The sequence below is a fragment of the Citrus clementina genome, unplaced genomic scaffold, assembly GCF_000493195.1.
Source record: "Citrus clementina cultivar Clemenules unplaced genomic scaffold, Citrus_clementina_v1.0 scaffold_3, whole genome shotgun sequence".
Taxonomy (NCBI): Eukaryota; Viridiplantae; Streptophyta; class Magnoliopsida; order Sapindales; family Rutaceae; genus Citrus; species Citrus x clementina.
In genome coordinates, this window is record NW_006262339.1 from 12,109,289 (window position 1) to 12,116,587 (window position 7,299).

General features: G+C 34.7%; 1 non-coding gene across 1 annotated transcript; it reads right to left on the reverse strand.

Annotated features, from left to right (window-relative positions):
• Positions 1–4,067: 4,067 nt before the first annotated feature.
• On the reverse strand, positions 4,068–4,174 carry LOC112100440. The gene has a single exon (XR_002906812.1). It is a non-coding gene; the product is annotated as a small nucleolar RNA R71 (small nucleolar RNA).
• Positions 4,175–7,299: the final 3,125 nt, after the last annotated feature.

Below are 7,299 nucleotides of genomic sequence, written 5' to 3' on the forward strand. Positions count from 1 at the left end.
ACCAAAATGCCCTTAACATCGAAATTTACCGAATTTCTGTCGGAACCATAATTTATCGAATTATCCTCAAAATCCTAAATTACCTAATTGCTCTTAATTCAAATCACAAAATTAACCACAAGTTTTGCATACACGGAATTACCCTTAGAATGCGAAACTACTAAAATGCCCTCAACAACATAAATTAGGGAATTACGCCTGAAATCTTAAATTACCTCACTGTCCTAGTCTGGAATTACCAAATCATCCACTAATTTCAGAAATTACGAATTAATTCCCAGAGTTTGCAAAATTATCGAATTGCCCATGCCGGTCAACGGTGACCGGAGTTTAGTCAACGGTGACGGGAAGTTTACTACCAATTAAGCTAATGCGGGATCCGTGTTGAAATAAAAATCCGACTACATAGCCATTGAATCGTGTTCGAATTGTCTCAATTTTATGTCGTGACAAATTTAAAATAATCCAAACACGATTTATTTAATAAACGTATAACATTTAACAGTCACCACTCATAATGTCGGATAATCGTGTTGTATCAACTTCACCGTAATAATTCAGAACAAGTCCAACAAATTTAAAATTAATGTCGAAGGGAAAAAATTAAATAATACACTTAATTAGGAAAATTAAAGTGCATATTTTAAAATCCTCCCCACTTATTAAAATTTTGTCCCTCGAAATTTACACATGATGAGAACAGATGAGGGTGTTGGGCTTGCATTAAGTCTTCACGTTCCCAAGTATCCTCTTCCCTTGTGTGATTCCTCCACAACACTTTTACTAAAGGAATGGCTTTAGATCGCAACACTTAGTGTTTTCTGTTCAAGTATGTCCACAGGCTCCTTTTAGTACGTCAAGTCTTCCTTCAATTTAATTAGTTGTCTCGATAACACATGACTGGGATCATCTATGTACTTTCGAAGCATCGAGACATGAAACACATTGTGGATTCTGGATAACTCAGTTGGTAGAGCTAATCGGTACGCCAACGGACCAATACACTCCACAATCTCATATGGTCCAATGTAACGTGGGCTTAGCTTTCCGCACTTCCTAAATCGAAGTACCCATTTCCAAGGAGGTATCCGTATGAAAACCTTATCACCCACTTCGAATTCAAGTTCCCTCCTACGCTTATCTGTATAGCTCTTTTGTCTGTTTTGGGCTACCTTTAATCTATCCCAAATAAGTTGTATATTCTCATTAGTATTCTAAACCTATTCGGGACCAAAAAGCTTCCGCTCGCCAACCTCATCCCAACATACCGAAGTTCTACATTTCCTGCTATACAAAGCCTCATAAGGTGCCATCTCGATGCTAGCTTGATAATTGTTATTATAAGAAAACTCTATCAAAGGTAAATAAATGTTCTAACTACCCTAAAACTCCAAAACACAAGTTCACAACATACCTTCCTATGTCTGAATAGTACGCTCTAATTGTCCATCAGTCTAAGGATGAAAACCTATACTAAAATTCAACTTTGTGCTTAAAGCCTTCTGCAACCTAGTCCAAAACTTAAAAGTGAACTGGGAATCTCTATCTGAAACAATATACACAGGTGCTCCGTGAAGTCGAACAATCTCAGCCGCATAAATACTCTCCAACTTATCCATCGAATAAGTGGTCTTGAAAGGTAAAAAGTGAGCAGATTTCGTGAGCCGGTCAACAACCACCCAAACATTATCATGTCCACTATGGGTATATGGAAGTCCCGCCATAAAATCTATGGTGATATGCTCCCACTTCCACTCAAAAATAGGAAGCGGCTGAGAACATCCTGCAGGCCTTTGATGTTCAGTCTTAATTTGTTGACAACTAAACATCTAGATACAAATTCTGCTATATCTCTCTTCATACCTTACCACCAATAATGATCCTTTAAGGTACAATATATCTTCGTACTACCAGGATGCATTGCATAAGCTGAACAAGGATCCTCTTCCATGATCTCCTTTTTTCAACTCCTTAATATCGGGTACACAAAGTCGATTACCCATCACTAAAACTCCATCATCTCTCACCGCAAAATCGGTTCGCAGGCCTTTTTGCACATCCTCTCTCAACTTCATTAGCTGTGGATCCTGATCTTGTATCTGATGGACTTTGTCAATCAAAGTCGGCCTAACTAAAAAATTAGCTATTAGAGCTCTGCAATTATTAGCTTTTGATGTGCTAATAATTTTCATATTATTTTAATTCTTCCATAACTTAATTTTATGTTAAATTATATTTTATTACATTAATTTTATCTTAATTTTTATATTTTGTCATTGTAGGAATATTGGGAATATTCATGAGAACGGAAGCTTAAATAGGAAACAAATTGGAGCTTAATGGAAATAATTACAGATTGTGAGTGAAAAGAGGAAAGAATAATGCTTAAAAAATAATTATTAGATTTATTACCAAATAACTTTAGAAATTTATTGGCTATTTGTACAAGTCACGTGGATGATTACATAAAGCATTGGCATTTGTCAAGTGGGCTCACGTGCATGGGCTTAAAAGGTTGGCTAGGTTTGTTTTGTTTTAAAATCCTTTTGATTTAAGGATTTGTGGGTTGAGCAATAATATAAAAAGGAGGAGAAACAAAAGCAAAAGGGTAGTCGCACAAATTGAGAAGACAAAAAGAGAGCAGCCGTGAAAATTGGAGAGAAAAACCGGGAGAGAAGGAAGAAAAAGAACGAAGCAGCCATAAGACATTTAGAGGGAGGAGGGAATTAATTCTTGAGTTTTTCTTTTCCTCTTCCCAATTGTCCTACTTGAATGTTTCCAATTAAATTCATGGATTCTTTTTATATTCCCATGAACTAATTTATTTTGCTAGGGCTACGACATAACCTAACTATGAAGATTTAATTCCATAAATCTATGTTATTTTCAGTTTATTATTTCATGGGTGATTGTTCATTATTGTGTTTAATACTTTTAAATATCTGGCTAATATTTAAATGATTTGAGGATACATAATAAGACCTAGAGGAGATTTATGTATTTTTGCTCTGTGTAATGTATGCCATGAATTGAACGAAAGACAGAGATGTGCCAACGTGATTCATGCAGTTTTTCTAAGAGTTTCCATGGAGCTTAATGAATCTTTGCATATTTAAATTCACATAGAGATATAGTGGGTTAATATGTGAAGGTATTTTTGATATTACTCGAGAGAGGATATTGAATAGACTAGGGAAATTCATTGTAACCATGGATAATAAATTTTAATAGCATAGATGGAGGATTAAATTGGATTAGTTATGGTGAAATCGGATGTCCTAACGTCTTAATCTCTTGGTGATTTCTATTACTACCTGCATCTTTTTTCAATTTTTAGTTATTTTCTTTTATTTTAATTTTTAATCTAAATTCGCTTATTCGATTGTTCAAATAATTTAGGGTTAAAATAAATTTGGTAGCTAATAGGATATACGATCTCTGTGGGACGATACTATACTCTTCATTATATTATTTGTGCCGACTAGTGCACTTGCTAATTTACGCATCAAGTTTTTAGCACCGTTGCCGGGGATTGTTTGGATTAGTATCGATACCAACTAACCTTAGTTTAATTTGAATTTGAATTTTATTATTTTTTAATTTAATTTAATTTTTTTATTTAATTTTATGAGACGTTTAAAAAGCTTTGATTTACTGCCTTTTGATCCAGAGATTGAACGTACGTGTAGAAGGCTTAATAGAGAAAGGAGAGAAGATTTACAGGAGCTACAACTAATCATGACTGAGAAGCATAATTAATGGTGCTCGTTCAGGCCAATAATTTTGAAATTAAGCTAGCTATAATCTAGATGATTCAGACGTCAGTACAATTTGCTGGGATGCGGAATGATGATCCAAATGTTCATATTGCAAATTTCTTGGAAATTTGTGACACATTTAAGCAAAATGGTGTTTTAGATAATGCTATCAGGCTAAGGCTTTTCCCGTTCTCACTAAGGGATAAAGCAAAAGAGTGGTTAAACTCACTCCTTGCTGGAACAATCACTGCATGGGATGGTTTAGCGCAGAAGTTTTTAGCAAAGTACTTTCCTCCAGCAAAAACAGCCAAGTTGAGAAATGACATCACAACCTTTGATCAATTCGAGATGGAATCATTATATGAAGCGTGGGAGAGATACAAAGACCTACTAAGAAAATGCCCACATCATGGTCTACTAGTTTGTCGTCAGGTACAGACATTTTACAATGGTTTGGGATCCAATACCAGAACAATGATTGATGCTGCAGCAGGAGCAACGTTAATCGGAAAAACACTAGAAGCAACTTATGAATTATTGGAGGAGATGGCCTCTAATAATTACCAGTGGTCTTTAGAGCGACCAATATCAAGGAGAGCTACAGGAGTCCATAATGTTGATGTGGTCACCGCTTTATACGCACAGATAATTGCAATTTGTAACAAGTTGGACAATCTGAATATTCAAACTCAACCGCAAGTGTGTGAATTATGTGGAGGGAATCATACAAGCGTTAATTGCCAAGTTAGAAGTCCTTTTGCACCATCATCTACTAAACAAGCTCATTATGTGTGAAACTTTCAGAGGCAACAAAATAACCCATATTCTAATACCTACAATCCAAGCTGGAGAAACCATCCAAATCTATCATGGAACAACACCCAAAATGCATTGGCACCACCTCCAGGGTTCCAACAACAAGAAAAAAAGTCAAACTTAGAAGATGCTCTTACCCAGCTTACAACAAATATGTCTCAATTCATGACCAAAACAGAGACAACTTTTCATAATCAAGCTGCATCAATTCGGAACCTCGAGGTACAAGTGGGTCAGATTGCAAACTTGCTATCCAGTAGACAACAAAGCTCTCTGCCATGCAACACCGAGACAAATCCAAGGGAGCAAGTTAATGCAATTGTACTTTGGAGTGGTAAACAACTTGATGAGCCGCAAAAAGAAGCAAAGAAAGTTGATAAAGGACAAGCTAAAGACACCACCAAGGTTTCAAATGCAATAAATTTAGAAATACCACAACCTAAACCAACAGCACAAGTCAAGGCCTATGTTCCTCTAATCTTTTTTCCTCAACGTCTCAGGAAAAATAACATAGATAAGTGATTTTTAAAATTTCTTGATGTGTTTAAGAAATTGCATATTAACATTCCTTTTGCAGATGCTTTGGAACAAATGCTGCTTTATGCCAAATTTATGAAGGAAATTTGAGGAACATGAAATTGTAATGTTGACTGGGGATTGCACTGCCATCTTGCAAAATAAATTGCCACCAAAGCTGAAAGATCCAAGGAGTTTTAATATTCCATGCACTATTGGAAATACTTATTTTGAAAAAGCTTTGTGTGATTTAGGTGCAAGCATTAATTTGATGCCTTTTTCTGTTTTCAAGAAATTAGGTTTGGGTGAACTTAAGGCAACAACTGTTACCTTCCAATTGGCAGATAGATCTATAAAGTACCCAAGAGACATAGTTGAGGACGTGCTTGTGAAAGTTGATAAGTTTATATTCCCTGCAGATTTTATTGTCTTGGATATGGCTGAAGATATAGAGTTGCCTCTTATTCTAGGCCGACCATTCTTAGCTACAAGAAGAGCTTTGATTGATGTTCAGGAAGGGAAATTGATTTTAAGAGTTCAAAATGAGCAATCCATTTTTAATGTGTACGCACCTATCAAGTATCCAACTGAACTCAAAGAATGTTTCCAAGAAGACACCATGGATAGAAAAATGGCCAAACCTTTAAAGGATAAGCATCTATTTGACCCTCCTGACATTTATACAATACGTAAGCAATCTATTAATGAAGATCCATCTCCTCATTTTCATGGGAAGAGATCTAATTGCAAGCAACTTGGGCAAGATCCATCCAGATCATCTCCTTCCATCCACGAGCCTCCTTGAACGATCTCTCCAAAGATAGTCAAGCTAATGACTATAAATTAAGCGCTTCTTGGGAGGCAACCCAAGCTTTCTAAACTTTATTATTGTCATTTTTGTCTTTTCTTATTTCTTCTGTCTTTTCTTTTACTTATTTTATTTTGTTTTGTTCTAGGTTTTTGCATAAGTTTGGGGGTAGGAATATTTGCTGTCAATTTTTTCTTTAAAAAAAGAAAACAAATCTAAAAAAATAAAAAAAAAATTTTATGCCTTTGATGAGTATATTGTTGAAAATGAATATGGTTCTTAGAAATGGATGAATATTTTCTTAATTTATACTTGATTCTTGTGTTAGTTTCGTCTTGATTATGATTCTTTAAATATTTTGCACACTTATATCGATTTTTTCATAATTTTGACTTGAGATTTGAGATTGATACAGCCTGAGTTGAGAATTTTAGATTGAGTAAATGATTGTTTGCCTCGATTCTACATTACTTAAGTACCCAGGCATCATAGTCAGAAATAGCTGCCTATAACCCTTAAGAGTGAAGCTATTATTGAGTAATTTGGGCCTATGTACCACCGGTATGTAGAGGATAATCTACCATAAGAAGAATGTTACCTTAAGGGGTAGAGTGAAAGCTCCTGACTATGAAAAAAAAAGCATGTGCTTCAAGAAAAATCAAAAGAAAATGCAAATTATGCTTGTGAAAAAGAGAGAGAGAGAGAGATCAAGATGATGAGGTTAGTTTGACCTACTCTGTTTACTATTCAATACAAGGGCTGTTGATATTGAAGATTTTCATAATGAGTTTTGATTGAATTGATTCACACACAACATGGGAATCCAATATGAGATGAGGCTAACCATTGAATTAAAGTTAGAACTTTGCCAATACTTTTAATTTTCTTTGAGCTGTATACTTTATGCAATCTTTGAGGCATTTTTAATGATGTTTGTGGGTATCATCGCTAGAAACCCTCATGAGACTATAACTTGTCTACTAGGGCCACCTAGGAGTTTACAGGCTTGTTGTGTATGCTAAATGCAATCGCGATCACCTAGGAAAGTGGTTTAGTTAGGATTTTCTTTTCATAGTTTTTATTTTAATTTTTGCTCGAGGACTAGCAAAATGTTAAGTTTGGGGGTATTTGATGTGTCAATCATTTTCATATTATTTTAATGCTTCCATAACTTAATTTTATGTTAAATTATATTTTATTACATTAATTTTTATCTTAATTTTTATATTTTGTCATTGTAGGAATATTGGGAATATTCATGGAAAGGAAGCTTAAAGAGGAAACAAATTGGAGCTTAATGGAAATAATTGCAGATTGTGAGAGAAAAGAGGAAAGAATAATGCTTAAAGAATAACTATTAGATTTATTACCAAATAATTTTAGAAATTTATTGGCTATTTG